This window comes from Electrona antarctica (genome assembly GCF_951216825.1).
Source record: "Electrona antarctica genome assembly, contig: scaffold_61, whole genome shotgun sequence".
NCBI classification, from domain to species: domain Eukaryota; kingdom Metazoa; phylum Chordata; class Actinopteri; order Myctophiformes; family Myctophidae; genus Electrona; species Electrona antarctica.
In genome coordinates, this window is record NW_027638718.1 from 512,659 (window position 1) to 529,309 (window position 16,651).

The 16,651-nt window shown below is 46.0% G+C and overlaps 1 long non-coding RNA gene across 1 annotated transcript; it reads left to right on the plus strand.

Annotated features, from left to right (window-relative positions):
• Window positions 1-2,917: 2,917 nt before the first annotated feature.
• Window positions 2,918-9,051, plus strand: LOC306917788. The gene is made up of 3 exons (XR_013789242.1): window positions 2,918-2,975; window positions 5,425-5,905; window positions 8,262-9,051. It is a non-coding gene; the product is annotated as an uncharacterized lncRNA (long non-coding RNA).
• The last annotated feature ends 7,600 nt before the right edge of the window (window positions 9,052-16,651 follow it).

Genomic DNA, 16,651 nt, shown 5'->3' on the forward strand with positions numbered 1-16,651 from the left:
TGGCTCTGAGCGGTTGAAGATGGTTGGATAAGTGATTGTTCTTTGGATAAAAAAGGGTTAAAAAAAAGGGTAAAATAGCTCTATATAGTGCTAGTATTCGTTGCTATAGACGGAGAGTTTATTCACTGCATGCCAGGGGTCTCCAAGTACCTCCAGCGCTTAAACAGAAAATGCATTTTCAGGTCAGGATACCAGTTTCGTCCAATAGGGGGAGAGATTAACTCGTGCTGAATCTAAAAGCATAATAAAATCTAAGCTGATGAAGTTGGCAACCCACCTCCAAAATAAAATGTGTATATATTTATATATAGCTTACAGGAAACCATTTTAGACTGCCAATCAAAATGAACACTACATACTGTATTATGGGCGTTGAACAACCGGTGGAACATGTCCATGCAATCTGTTATAGGAAGTCAGTCAGTAAAGAGACAAAGACAATAAGTTGAGACACAAGTTCAGAGTTTCAAAGAATGAGTGATTATTATCAAAGTACCATCAACAGGAGAACACACACTTACAGTTCAATGTATCCACAATTTTTCAAAAAATAGCAGACCAACAAGTTCATAGCGCGCCACTCGGTGGCGCGCTATGAACTTGTAGATCTGCTATTTTTCAATAGCTAAAGCATATCAAAATGCTAACAATAGTGGCAGCGGTGGCCGAGCGGATTGCGAAGCGGTCTTGATACCGGAAGGTCGCCAGTTCGAATCAGCGGTCCGACACGTTAAAATTCAAGTGCCCTTGAACAAGGCATTGAACCACTACGATGAAATGTGTTCTATGAGCAGGGCCTGGCTGGAAACAAGTTATTGAGCTTAGCCCAGATACCCTGGGTAAATATAGTAATCATTTCATTTCATTTCAACACCAAATGGGGTTCCTGCCCGCTTAGGGCTCTTTAAAGTTCAACCCAAAATTCCTTGACAAACACCTCCCTCCAGTGGCCGCACCGGGGAACTGCACGGATATCCATTTTCACCTGGCCGGCTGCTGCCATTATGAAACGGAAGTGACGTCAACATGCAGCTGTTTAAAAAGGTCAAGGTCATCACCCTTGACCCCATGATGACCTCTGCTGGTCATGGACCCTAGTGTTGGCATCCACATATACGTACAAAAGCATTGGCATCAAATATACTTAAAGTACTATTTATACAGATTTCAAATCTATAAAAAAAAAAAGATTGTATGAAACCAAATGGACCGGACGTAATTTTATGCTCTCAATTGTTACATTAATGTTAAACATCTGCATGACTTTATTTATTAAGTCTATACACAATTAGAATAGAAGAATTGTTAATTTGATCGTTTGCCTGTTGTTTCTCCTAATGGTACCAACATCAATACAGCCTGGAATGGATCCAACGATAACATTCTTTCGTTTTGGGTCTGAGAGGCTAAATGTCATCAAATGGTGGTCCGTGGCTCAGATGGGTCTAAATGTCATCAAACGGTGGTCCGTGACTCAGATGGGTCTGAGAGGCTAAATGTCATCAAATGGTGGTCCGTGGCTCAGATGGGTCTGAGAGGCTAAATGTCATCAAATGGTGGTCCGTGGCTCAGATGGGTCTAAATGTCATCAAACGGTGGTCCGTGGCTCAAATGGGTCTGAGAGGCTAAATGTCATCAAATGGTGGTCCGTGGCTCAGATGGGTCTGAGAGGCTAAATGTCATCACATGGTGGTCCGTGGCTCAGATGGGTCTGAGAGGCTAAATGTCATCACATGGTGGTCCGTGGCTCAGATGGGTCTGAGAGGCTAAATGTCATCAAATGGTGGTCCGTGGTAGCCTGGATCCAGCCCAAAGACCCCGCCCACTCTCTGAGTGGACTGCATCTCTTGGTCTGGTGTTGCACTGTGAACCTATAATTTCTTCGGTTGAAAAATGTATTATCCAATGAGAATCGGTGGTGGGGGGGTGGGTCTAACGAACAACCAATCAGCGCCGAGTCCCGTTTTCAGCGTCATCACGCAGCGCAACACACAGAGGAAGGAGGGAAAAACAACACCAATGCTGGTTGAGGGAAATTCTAATCCCCTCCCCCTTGAAATCGCTCAGACAGGAGACAATGTCAGACTGAAGCTTCAAGAAAGCTACAGTCTGATAATCAGGCTAGGTCCGTGGCTCAAATGGGTCTGAGAGGCTAAATGTCATCAGATGGTGGTCCGTGGCTCAGATGGGTCTGAGAGGCTAAATGTCATCAAATGGTGGTCCGTGGCTCAAATGGGTCTGAGAGGCTAAATGTCATCAGATGGTGGTCCGTGGCTCAGATGGGTCTGAGAGGCTAAATGTCATCAAATGGTGGTCCGTGGCTCAAATGGGTCTGAGAGGCTAAATGTCATCAAATGGTGGTCCGTGGCTCAAATGGGTCTGAGAGGCTAAATGTCATCAGATGGTGGTCCGTGGCTAAAAATTGGTCTGAGAGGCTAAATGTCATCAAATGGTGGTCCGTGGCTCAAATGGGTCTGAGAGGCTAAATGTCATCAGATGGTGGTCCGTGGCTAAAAATTGGTCTGAGAGGCTAAATGTCATCAAATGGTGGTCCGTGGCTCAAATGGGTCTGAGAGGCCCCCTCTTTGGAGTGGGCCCCCTCCTTGGAGTGGGCCCCCTCCTTGGAGTGGGCCCCCTCCTTGGAGTGGGCCCCCTCCTTGGAGTGGACCTCCTCCTTGGAGTGGGCCCCCTCCTTGGAGTGGACCCCCTCCTTGGAGTGGGCCCCCTCCTTGGAGTGGGCCCCCTCTTTGGAGTGGGCCCCCTCCGGCCTCCGTTCCCTTTCCTGCAGTAGTTGTTGAGTCAAAAGTGGAGCTTTTGCTCGGCATCTCAAAAAAACTACACTTCCCAGAGTGCAATAGCAAAATGGCCGCTGCTCATTAGGAGCACCTGAAGACTTTAAAAGGCCATTTCAAACCAACAGAAATCAGAGAGAAGACGACAAGTCGTTTCAGGAGTTCAGCCCAAAGACGCCAAAGGTCTGTTCAATGTTTATTTACCTGCATGTTTGAAATGCTGCTTAATTAATGTGTTCATGTAGGTTTAAACCCATTCTGGGCGGGAACCCCTTTTGGTGTTAGCATTATGTTATGCTTTAGCTGTTGAAAAATAGCAGATCTACAAGCTCATAGCGCGGCACCGAGTGGCGCGCTATGAACTTGTAGGTCTGCTATTTTTGAAAAATTGAACAACTGACAAACAGCTTTTTCAGAAAACTGTCAGGATTTAGAAGACATTTTTAGAATCTGATCTCAGGTCATAATGGGTTAATTGTTTAAGGAACACATTGTAGAACCCTTCTGTGTTCAGTGTTGGAGAATAAGATGAGTTAGAAATGTTTAGAATGATTTAAAATGGAAGAATTTAAAAGATTACTACTAAAATGTGGACAATTCATGGTTCAGCATGTGTTTAAAATGCCTAGTTGGAAAAGAGCTGATCTACAAGCTCTCAAGGATCAGCTATGTATCTGTGTTCCATTTTAAAGTGCTTAGATGTTTACTTGAGTTGAAACATTTACCTATTTAATTTCAAGAGTTTAAATGGTTAATTTAAAGGGCAACTTCGAGCATGGGGCTAAATAAGTCTTTTTTTTTTTTTTTACAAAATTCTATGGTGATTTTTTTTTAAATTATTTACTATAGTCCTCCTAGACTCCAAGAAATTACATTTGGTCACAAAAGATCACAGGATCTACTGAATGTGAAGGAGGCCTATGGGGTGGAGGCCACATTGTGTGTCATAGGCTCAATAGCCTATGTCAGTTTGACACATTCAGTAAATCCCATGATCTTTTGTGGCCAGATGTAATTTATTGGGGTCTAGTAGGACTATAGTAAATAATAAAATAAAAAAAATTGTAAAAAAGAGAAAAATACGTCTTTAGCCCCATGTTCGAATGCCCCGCCCCCCCCTGTCAAAAACAGCTAAAATCCCTAAAACGAAAAAGCAGCAAATGGGGAAAAAAAGATTACACAAATCTTTTACTTTCTCTAACAACCTAAAACATGAACCTTGGTTGAAAAAAACTAAAGTTGTCCTTTAAAGGGATAGTTCACAATTTTTTTTAACTTCCCACTGAGCATTGTTGTAGTAGTCTAATAGATGGCTGAAATTGGTCTAACAAATGGGGTGAAAATAGATGGGGTTTTTTTAGCAGTCTAGGCTGAGATTAGAGGTTGAAACAACATTGTTTCAACATCTATATATATATATATAGACGGTCTACATTTAGACCTTGATTAGCCTGCATGCTAATCAAGGTCTAAATGTAGACTGTCTATATATAGACGTTGTTTCAACGTCTAATCTCAGCCTAGACTGCTAAAAAAACCTTACATTTTAGACTCTTTTCACCCCATTTTTTTTAGACGGTCGTTTAGACGTCTAAAAGCCAAATGGCTGGGTGGGTTAAGTTGTATGAAATACTTGCCGGTTGAAACTGTATTAATTGATTGCCCGATAGAGTCCCGTGGTGGGAGTTCTGCTCTGGTTTTGGTGAAAGTAGTTCCGGTCATGTTGTGGGTGCACTGAAAAAAATGTAACCCACAAAACTAACGTAATTTGTGTTGACCTATTTCTAAAATATGAGTGGACCCTTCATTCAACTTTGACCCCTCTATCACATGGAACTATTTTTTGGGCGTAGTGATATGGACAAAACATAGTTCTGTGGGATAAGAAATGAAATGGGTCAACAATACAATGTTAGTTTTGTGGATTAATTTACTTTTAATCCAGTCACCTGTACCCCCCCCCACACACACACACACACACACACACACACACACAATGACCGGAACTATACATAAAGGGGCATTCCACTCATTTTCAACATTTTACTATGTCATTAATATACCTTAGAGCTGTTGTGTGGAAATAATAAAGTCCCCCCCATTCTGTGTTTCCTAGAACTGTAAATGAAAAAAAATCATTAACATGGTGAAACACATCTTGATGTCATCAAGATGTGATTCACCATGTTATGATTTTTCTTTCAGACCTCCAGTTCTAGGAAACACAGAATGGGTGGACTTTTTTTTATTATTTCCACACAACAGCTCTAAGGTATATTAATGACCTAGTAAAATGAGTGGAATGCCCCTTTAATATTTCACCAAAACCAGAGCAGAACTCCCACCACGGGACTCTGGCAATCAATTAATACAGTTGCAGCCACTATATTAATGGTAAGTATTTCATACAGCCTAAGTTAAAACAATCTGAACTATCCCTTTACAATGTTGACTTTAATACATTTTGAGTTTAAAAGACATTTAAATTAGACATTGAATTGCTTAAAATACTGTATTGCTTAAAAACAAGAGTTGTTGAAAGGAAAACATTGTCTTTGTTTGTATAAGTTGTTTAAAAAGAATATTATCATTTGTTTGGTGTTGTTAAACTTTAGTTTTTCTGTCTTCAAAGGTTTACAACCTTCATGATTAATGAACCAACCCGTCAACAACATGAAGCCAAAGTTGTCTTGAGTCGTCTCTAGTCCTTTGGAGTTGAACAGGACATGAACTTGACAGTAGTCCTCTGTGACCACACCCAGCGCAAAGTGCTTATTGGCACCAGCCTCGACGACCCAGCCTCGACGACCCAACCTCAACGACCCAGCCTCGACGACCCAGCTGTGCGAGCCAGAGCCAAAGCCCTCAGAACCAACAACATTGGAGAAGCGGTCAAAGCTCTCTGGATTGCCGGGGGAGATGCTGCTGTCGTTCTCCAGATTTCAGACGGTCGGACACATGGAGGTTTGGATGGGCAGTGTTGGGGTCCAGATCAGACGGTCGGACTCATGGCGGTTTGGATGGGCAGTATTGGGGTCCAGATCAGACTGTCGGACTCATGGAGGTTTGGTTGGGGTCCAGGGTCCAGGGTCCAGGACGACGGGAGTGTATAGGTGACGATGTCCTTCATCTTGTTCCAGACTCTGCTAGACGAGGCCAAACGCCTCGGTAACCTGACCTTCAGTGCTCCCGAGAGCGGCTCTGGTTCCTGCAGTGTGAGCTGGACTCTCTCCGTTGTGGTTCTGGTTCCTGCAGTGTGAGCTGGACTCTCTCCGTTGTGGTTCTGCATAATGCCTCCAGCTCTCAGCTCCTCCTCTGTGGCTCTGATGTTAGATGAAAGGGTTGCCATGTCTGATGTTGGATGAAAGGGTTCCATGTCTGATGTTAGATGAAAGGGTTGCCATGTTGGATGAAAGGGTTGCCATGTCTGATGTTGGATGAAAGGGTTGCCATGTCTGATGTTGGATGAAAGGGTTGCCATGTCTGATGTTGGATGAAAGGGTTGCCATGTCTGATGTTGGATGAAAGGGTTGCCATGTCTGATGTTGGATGAAAGGGTTGCCATGTCTGTCGAGACCCTCAACCCTTTCCTTCATCTGCTCAATCTGCTGCTCTTCATCCCTCAATGCAGCCATGCTTTTATTTATTTTTATTTTTTTGTAACTCGTTTTTCACCCCTGTGTCTATCTAATGTGATCCATGGGCCCTACACACCCTCCGCCAACCTGGGGAGAGCAACAGACTTGAACTCATGCTTCCTTCATGCCTGAGTGTCCAAGTTGCTCCTTTACACCTGACAGGGGGGAGTTTCCACCTGACAGGGGGGAGTTTCCACCTGACAGGGGGGAGTTTCCACCTGACAGGGGGGAGTTTCCACCTGACAGGGGGGAGTTTCCACCTGACAGGGGGGAGTTCCTTTACACCTGACAGGGGGGAGTTCCTTTACACCTGACAGGGGGGAGTTTCCCTGGTTGGACGTAGCGCGTGGAAGGAACACTTTATCCAACCTGCTGCTCTGGCGGCTGTTTCGGCTACTCTGTCGGTTGCCTGGTGCTGGTGCTGCTCCTGCTGACTGCTACTGGTGCTGGGTCTGGTGCTGGTGCTGCTGGTGCTGACTGGTGCTGGGTCTGGTGTTGGTCCTGCTGCTGTCGTCAGCTCCGGCTGGGTCTGGTGTTGGTCCTGCTGCTGTCGTCAGCTCCGGCTGGGTCTGGTGTTGGTCCTGCTGCTGTCGTCAGCTCCGGCTGGGTCTGGTGCTGTTGCTGCACAATGCTGCTGGTGCTAGGAGCCTGGTTCTGGTGCTGGTGCTGTGGCGACTGCGACAACTGCTGCTGGTGCTAGGAGCCTGGTTCTGGTGCTGGTGCTGCTGTGGCGGTGACTGTGACGACTGCTGCTGGTGCTAGGAGCCTGGTTCTGGTGCTGCTGTGGCGGTGACTGCGACGACTGCTGCTGGTGCTAGGAGCCTGGTGCTGGTGCTGCTGTGGCGGTGACTGTGACGACTGCTGCTGGTGCTAGGAGCCTGGTTCTGGTGCTGCTGTGGCGGTGACTGCGACGACTGCTGCTGGTGCTAGGAGCCTGGTGCTGGTGCTGCTGTGGCGGTGACTGTGACGACTGCTGCTGGTGCTAGGAGCCTGGTGCTGGTGCTGCTGTGGCGGTGACTGTGACGACTGCTGCTGGTGCTAGGAGCCTGGTTCTGGTGCTGCAGCAGGAGCTCCCCTCACACACACACAGTGTCATAAAAATGTTGCCCCCTGGTGGTGGGTGGGTGGTATCTGCCCTGAATGTCCAGAGGCCTGGGTTCTGGGGGGGGCGGGGGGGGGGGGGGGTGCATGATGCTAATTGGGACAGTGTCATCATCCGTGTAAATGTATGGAAAGAGTGTCATGTTGCCCCCTGGTGGTCTGTATCTGCTGTAGACTACATACAACTGGGGCTGCTGCTGATTCTTTCCCCATTATCAATTGGGAGACAATGAGTAGCCTGCATGGGTACCGGTCCACAGGCCTGGGTTCTGGTGGTCCCCAGGTTTTGAAGGGGGGGGGGGGCAGGCAGGCAGACCACAGAGGCCTGTCTTATTTTGGGGTCCCCAAGTTCTTGGTAATCTTTGGGTTAATCTCCGGTTTATCAGTGATGTGCTTTACGTAGATGCACTATTAATAAAGTATATAATTATATTAATATAATTGATAACCCTAATAAAGAATATAATAATCCAATATTTTATATATATATATATATATATATACACACACACACACACCGTGTGTTCCTGGCGGCTCCCTGCCTGTGCACCTTGCCCTTAAATGAGTGTTTGGTGAAAGGAAGCCCTGCTGCTGTTTTGCCTGAATCTAGTTCCAACACTGTTATGTTCTGTGAACTGGGAATGCCCTGATCGATCGGACGCTGTTTATTGTAGAAATGTGTTTAAACCTGAATCCTCCTTTTAATGCATCTGTTGTCTCTCTCTGTCAGTTCTGGTGCTGATCGAGGCCCCCCAAGTCTTGGACCAGGCGACGCCCGTCCCAGTGGCATCCCCTTCCCCTTTGTGTGTGCTGTGGCTTAGGCCTGACTCACACGGTCACAACAGATTGATGTATAGCTGATGCATGAGACTTATTGAATGATGCAAGCTCACAATGCATTTCCAATGGGAGTCACATGGTTTGACACAACATTTGTGTTGTATGAGGGGGAGGGGCAGTCGAAACGCAGCCGAAAGCCGTACAACACAAATGTTGTGTCAAACCATGTGACTTCCATTGGAAATGCATTGGGGCAATTTGTAAACAAACCATTTTCTTTACATCTAGCATGCATCAATGTTGTATGCTAGATGCGAATGTGTGAGTTAAGAGCGTCTGCTAAATGCCTAAATTGTAAATTGAGTCAAGCCTTAGGGTGCCACTACCGCCCTGGGGGTGCCACTACCACCCTGGGGGGGTTTGGCTGGTTCTCTGCTGGGGGTGTCACTACCACCCTGGGGGTGTCACTACCACCCTGGGGGGTTTGGCTGGTTCTCTACTTGGGGTGTCACTACCACCCTGGGGGGTTTGGCTGGTTCCCTGCTTAGGGTGTCACTACCACCCTGGGGTGTCACTACCACCCTGGGGGGGTTAGCTGGTTCCCTGCTTAGGGTGTCACTACCACCCTGCTGGTTCCCTGTCTGTCACCCTTGGTAACCCTCAGCACCAGTTCCCAGAAGTGGCACAATTCATTTGTAATCCTGAAGTACCTTAATAATTTTTTTTAAACCTGTTTATGTCTAAGAAACATTACGATCTTTTACCTAATAAAGTTTTTGTACTTGATGCCACGCCTCTGCCTCTAATCCTTCAGTTCAACACACCTTGTGGGGAGTTATCATGTGTTCAGGAGGTCTACTTGTAGTGAATTAGCTGCACCTTGTGGGGAGTTATCATGTGTTCAGGAGGTCTACTTGTAGTGAATTAGCTGCACCTTGTGGGGAGTTATCATGTGTTCAGGAGGTCTACTTATAGTTAATTAGTTGCACCTTGTGGGGAGTTATCATGTGTTCAGGAGGTCTACTTGTAGTTTATTAGCTGGACCTTGTGGGGAGTTATCATGTGTTCAGGAGGTCTACTTGTAGTTTATTAGCTGGACCTTGTGGGGAGTTATCATGTGGTCTACTTGTAGTTTATTAGCTGGACCTTGTGGGGAGTTATCATGTGGTGTACTTGTCGTTAATTAGCTGGACCTTGTGGGGAGTTATCATGTGGTCTACTTGTCGTTTATTAGCTGGACCTTGTGGGGAGTTATCATGTGGTCTACTTGTCGTTTATTAGCTGGACCTTGTGGGGAGTTATCATGTGGTCTACTTGTAGTTTATTAGCTGGACCTTGTGGGGAGTTATCATGTGGTGTACTTGTCGTTAATTAGCTGGACCTTGTGGGGAGTTATCATGTGGTCTACTTGTAGTTAATTAGCTGGACCTTGTGGGGAGTTATCATGTGGTCTACTTGTAGTTTATTAGCTGGACCTTGTGGGGAGTTATCATGTGGTCTACTTGTAGTTAATTAGCTGGACCTTGTGGGGAGTTATCATGTGGTCTACTTGTAGTTTATTAGCTGGACCTTGTGGGGAGTTATCATGTGGTGTACTTGTCGTTAATTAGCTGGACCTTGTGGGGAGTTATCATGTGGTCTACTTGTCGTTTATTAGCTGGACCTTGTGGGGAGTTATCATGTGGTCTACTTGTAGTTTATTAGCTGGACCTTGTGGGGAGTTATCATGTGGTCTACTTGTAGTTTATTAGCTGGACCTTGTGGGGAGTTATCATGTGGTCTACTTGTCGTTAATTAGCTGGACCTTGTGGGGAGTTATCATGTGGTCTACTTGTAGTTAATTAGCTGGACCTTGTGGGGAGTTATCATGTGGTCTACTTGTAGTTAATTAGCTGGACCTTGTGGGGAGTTATCATGTGGTCTACTTGTCGTTTATTAGCTGGACCTTGTGGGGAGTTATCATGTGGTCTACTTGTCGTTAATTAGCTGGACCTTGTGGGGAGTTATCATGTGGTCTACTTGTAGTTAATTAGCTGGACCTTGTGGGGAGTTATCATGTGGTCTACTTGTAGTTAATTAGCTGGACCTTGTGGGGAGTTATCATGTGGTCTACTTGTAGTTAATTAGCTGGACCTTGTGGGGAGTTATCATGTGGTCTACTTGTCGTTAATTAGCTGGACCTTGTGGGGAGTTATCATGTGGTGTACTTGTAGTTAATTAGCTGGACCTTGTGGGGAGTTATCATGTGGTCTACTTGTAGTTAATTAGCTGGACCTTGTGGGGAGTTATCATGTGGTCTACTTGTAGTTAATTAGCTGGACCTTGTGGGGAGTTATCATGTGGTCTACTTGTAGTTAATTAGCTGGACCTTGTGGGGAGTTATCATGTGGTCTACTTGTAGTTAATTAGCTGGACCTTGTGGGGAGTTATCATGTGGTCTACTTGTAGTTAATTAGCTGGACCTTGTGGGGAGTTATCATGTGGTCTACTTGTAGTTAATTAGCTGGACCTTGTGGGGAGTTATCATGTGGTCTACTTGTCGTTAATTAGCTGGACCTTGTGGGGAGTTATCATGTGGTCTACTTGTAGTTAATTAGCTGGACCTTGTGGGGAGTTATCATGTGGTGTACTTGTCGTTAATTAGCTGGACCTTGTGGGGAGTTATCATGTGGTCTACTTGTCGTTTATTAGCTGGACCTTGTGGGGAGTTATCATGTGGTCTACTTGTCGTTTATTAGCTGTACCTTGTGGGGAGTTATCATGTGGTCTACTTGTCGTTTATTAGCTGGACCTTGTGGGGAGTTATCATGTGGTCTACTTGTCGTTTATTAGCTGTACCTTGTGGGGAGTTATCATGTGGTGTACTTGTCGTTAATTAGCTGGACCTTGTGGGGAGTTATCATGTGGTCTACTTGTCGTTTATTAGCTGGACCTTGTGGGGAGTTATCATGTGGTCTACTTGTCGTTTATTAGCTGTACCTTGTGGGGAGTTATCATGTGGTCTACTTGTAGTTAATTAGCTGGACCTTGTGGGGAGTTATCATGTGGTGTACTTGTAGTTAATTAGCTGGACCTTGTGGGGAGTTATCATGTGGTCTACTTGTAGTTAATTAGCTCACCCAAAACTCTTTCCTGTGGCGTAGTTGGCTACTTTAATTGATAGCCCTACATTTGCAACAGTGTGTCCGTGTTTTACAACAGCTGCAGGTGTCCATGTTTTGGCATCTATAGTTTTAGTCACCTATGTTTCAGTGTTAGTCTAGTTTTAGTCGACTAAATGTCATGCGATTTCAGTCGACTAAATCTACAGTTTATTCAGTCGACTAAAATGTATCTTGGTGGGCCTTGACGCTGTCGTAATGACTAATATTACACATGCTGAAAATGGCCGATCTACAAGCTCACGTTGTGAGCTTGTAGATCGGCCATTTTCAGCTTTTCTTAATTTCTCCATTGCTCTGAAGCACTTTGAGCTGCATGTCATGAAAGGTGCTATATAAAGTTTTTTATTTTATATATACGCACGCGCACACACACACACACACACACAGCTGCTGAAATGAATGATGCAACCATCCTCGGGTTGTGTGATCGTGTGGTCCCATCCTCGGGGAGGCCACCTGCTAATTGTGTCATCCATAGTCATTATTACATCACATCTTATTGCCTGGAAAGCCTGGTGACGTGAGGTTCCTTTACATCAGATCTGGATCCCATAGCCCGGGATGCAATTGGTTAGTCGGTTGTCATGGCAGCCAGCAGGGCATTGATTGATTGATTGAAATATGTATTAACAGTTTGCAGAATTACAGTACATTTCAAGCACAAACTCAATACAAAGACTACACATTTTGTGCCCAAAACGTCTGTGGACGTCCTGGGTATTACCGCACGTGCATAGCCCAAGACGTCTGTGGACGTCTTTGGAAAAAAAAATAATAATAATAATATATATATATATATATTTTATTTTATTTTTTATTAAAAAAAATCAGAAAAATCAAAACACTTTTTTTTTTTTTTTAACACGTGGTGCCAAAGTTTGTGTTTTCGCCATTGAGAATGCATTTGGCGTTTAAATTAAATAACTCAGAAACTATAAAACATTTCAAAGTCAAAAGTTCCAGCATGTGTCTCCACAGTCAGCTGAATTATAAAAAATGTGAATGGATTTTATAGGTGAAAGTGATTTTGGGCAGTTTTGCGTGGGCTCTTAACTGTGAGTGGACGACCCAATTAAGCATTACACTTGTTTACAAGAGGGTCCACCATGTTCAATTCATTCATAAGATTGAGTGTACAGTTACAGTAGATGCACATCGTGTACAAAGAACACTGATCATATATCACAGCCCTTAGTTTGCCCTAACCTCGACAACCTTACAGCCCTTAGTTTGCCCTAACCTCGACAACCTTACAGCCCTTAGTTTGCCCTAACCTTGACAACCTTACAGCCCTTAGTTTGCCCTAACCTCCACAACCTTACAGCCCTTAGTTTGCCCTAACCTCGACAACCTTACAGCCCTTAGTTTGCCCTAACCTTGACAACCTTACAGCCCTTAGTTTGCCCTAACCTCCACAACCTTACAGCCCTTAGTTTGCCCTAACCTCGACAACCTTACAGCCCTTAGTTTGCCCTAACCTTGACAACCTTACAGCCCTTAGTTTGCCCTAACCTCCACAACCTTACAGCCCTTAGTTTGCCCTAACCTCGACAACCTTACAGCCCTTAGTTTGCCCTAACCTCCACAACCTTACAGCCCTTAGTTTGCCCTAACCTCCACAACCTTACAGCCCTTAGTTTGCCCTAACCTCCACAACCTTACAGCCCTTAGTTTGCCCTAACCTCGACAACCTTACAGCCCTTAGTTTGCCCTAACCTCGACAACCTTACAGCCCTTAGTTTGCCCTAACCTCCACAACCTTACAGCCCTTAGTTTGCCCTAACCTCCACAACCTTACAGCCCTTAGTTTGCCCTAACCTTGACAACCTTACAGCCCTTAGTTTGCCCTAACCTCCACAACCTTACAGCCCTTAGTTTGCCCTAACCTTGACAACCTTACAGCCCTTAGTTTGCCCTAACCTCCACAACCTTACAGCCCTTAGTTTGCCCTAACCTCCACAACCTTACAGCCCTTAGTTTGCCCTAACCTCCACAACCTTACAGCCCTTAGTTTGCCCTAACCTCCACAACCTTACAGCCCTTAGTTTGCCCTAACCTCCACAACCTTACAGCCCTTAGTTTGCCCTAACCTCCACAACCTTACAGCCCTTAGTTTGCCCTAACCTCCACAACCTTACAGGCCTAACCTCGACAACCTTACAGCCCTTAGTTTGCCCTAACCTCCACAACCTTACAGCCCTTAGTTTGCCCTAACCTCCACAACCTTACAGCCCTTAGTTTGCCCTAACCTCCACAACCTACCTTACAGCCCTTAGTTTGCCCTAACCTCCACAACCTACCTTACAGCCCTTAGTTTGCCCTAACCTCCACAACCTTACAGCCCTTAGTTTGCCCTAACCTCCACAACCTTACAGCCCTTAGTTTGTCCTAACCTCCACAACCTTACAGCCCTTAGTTTGCCCTAACCTCCACAACCTTACAGGCCTTAGTTTGCCCTAACCTCCACAACCTTACAGGCCTTAGTTTGCCCTAACCTCCACAACCTTACAGGCCTTAGTTTGCCCTAACCTCCACAACCTTACAGGCCTTAGTTTGCCCTAACCTCCACAACCTTACAGCCCTTAGTTTGCCCTAACCTCCACAACCTTACAGGCCTTAGTTTGCCCTAACCTCCACAACCTTACAGCCCTTAGTTTGCCCTAACCTTGACAACCTTACAGCCCTTAGTTTGCCCTAACCTCCACAACCTTACAGCCCTTAGTTTGCCCTAACCTCCACAACCTACCTTACAGCCCTTAGTTTGCCCTAACCTCCACAACCTACCTTACAGCCCTTAGTTTGTCCTAACCTCCACAACCTTAGAGCCCTTAGTTTGCCCTAACCTCCACAACCTTACAGCCCTTAGTTTGCCCTAACCTCCACAACCTTACAGCCCTTAGTTTGCCCTAACCTCCACAACCTTACAGCCCTTAGTTTGCCCTAACCTCCACAACCTTAGAGCCCTTAGTTTGCCCTAACCTCCACAACCTTACAGCCCTTAGTTTGCCCTAACCTCCACAACCTTACAGCCCTTAGTTTGCCCTAACCTCCACAACCTTACAGGCCTTAGTTTGCCCTAACCTCCACAACCTTACAGGCCTTAGTTTGCCCTAACCTCCACAACCTTACAGCCCTTAGTTTGCCCTAACCTCCACAACCTTACAGGCCTTAGTTTGCCCTAACCTCCACAACCTTACAGCCCTTAGTTTGCCCTAACCTCCACAACCTTACAGGCCTTAGTTTGCCCTAACCTCCACAACCTTAGAGCCCTTAGTTTGCCCTAACCTTGACAACCTTACAGCCCTTAGTTTGCCCTAACCTCCACAACCTTACAGGCCTTAGTTTGCCCTAACCTCCACAACCTTAGAGCCCTTAGTTTGCCCTAACCTCCACAACCTTACAGCCCTTAGTTTGCCCTAACCTCCACAACCTTACAGCCCTTAGTTTGCCCTAACCTTGACAACCTTACAGGCCTTAGTTTGCCCTAACCTCCACAACCTTACAGCCCTTAGTTTGCCCTAACCTCCACAACCTTACAGGCCTTAGTTTGCCCTAACCTCCACAACCTTACAGCCCTTAGTTTGCCATAACCTCCACAACCTTACAGCCCTAACCTCCACAACCTTACAGCCCTAACCTCGACAACCTTACAGCCCTAACCTCCACAACCTTACAGCCCTAACCTCCACAACCTTACAGCCCTAACCTCGACAACCTTACAGCCCTAACCTCGACAACCTTACAGGCCTTAGTTTGCCATAACCTCCACAACCTACCTTACAGCCCTTAGTTTGCCATAACCTCCACAACCTTACAGCCCTTAGTTTGCCCTAACCTCCACAACCTACCTTACAGCCCTTAGTTTGCCCTAACCTCCACAACCTTACAGCCCTAACCTCGACAACCTTACAGCCCTAACCTCGACAACCTTACAGGCCTTAGTTTGCCATAACCTCCACAACCTACCTTACAGCCCTTAGTTTGCCCTAACCACCACAACCTTACAGCCCTTAGTTTGCCCTAACCTCCACAACCTTACAGGCCTTAGTTTGCCCTAACCTCCACAACCTTACAGCCCTTAGTTTGCCCTAACCTCCACAACCTTACAGCCCTTAGTTTGCCCTAACCTCCACAACCTTACAGCCCTTAGTTTGCCCTAACCTCGACAACCTTACAGCCCTTAGTTTGCCCTAACCTCCACAACCTTACAGCCCTTAGTTTGCCCTAACCTCGACAACCTTACAGCCCTTAGTTTGCCCTAACCTCCACAACCTTACAGCCCTTAGTTTGCCCTAACCTCCACAACCTTACAGCCCTTAGTTTGCCCTAACCTTGACAACCTTACAGCCCTTAGTTTGCCCTAACCTCCACAACCTTACAGGCATTAGTTTGCCCTAACCTCCACAACCTTACAGCCCTTAGTTTGCCCTAACCTCCACAACCTTACAGCCCTTAGTTTGCCCTAACCTCCACAACCTTACAGCCCTAACCTCCACAACCTTAAAGCCCTTAGTTTGCCCTAACCTTGACAACCTTACAGCCCTTAGTTTGCCCTAACCTCCACAACCTTACAGCCCTTAGTTTGCCCTAACCTTGACAACCTTACAGCCCTTAGTTTGCCCTAACCTCCACAACCTTACAGCCCTTAGTTTGCCCTAACCTCCACAACCTTACAGCCCTTAGTTTGCCCTAACCTCGACAACCTTACAGCCCTTAGTTTGCCCTAACCTCCACAACCTTACAGCCCTTAGTTTGCCCTAACCTCCACAACCTTACAGCCCTTAGTTTGCCCTAACCTCCACAACCTTACAGCCCTTAGTTTGCCCTAACCTCCACAACCTTACAGCCCTTAGTTTGCCCTAACCTCCACAACCTTACAGCCCTTAGTTTGCCCTAACCTCGACAACCTTAAAGCCCTTAGTTTGCCCTAACCTCCACAACCTTACAGGCCTTAGTTTGCCCTAACCTCCACAACCTTACAGGCCTTAGTTTGCCCTAACCTCCACAACCTTAAAGCCCTTAGTTTGCCCTAACCTCCACAACCTTACAGCCCTAACCTCCACAACCTTAAAGCCCTTAGTTTGCCCTAACCTCCACAACCTTACAGCCCTAACCTCCACAACCTTACAGCCCTTAGTTTGCCCTAACCTCCACAACCTTACAGCCCTTAGTTTGC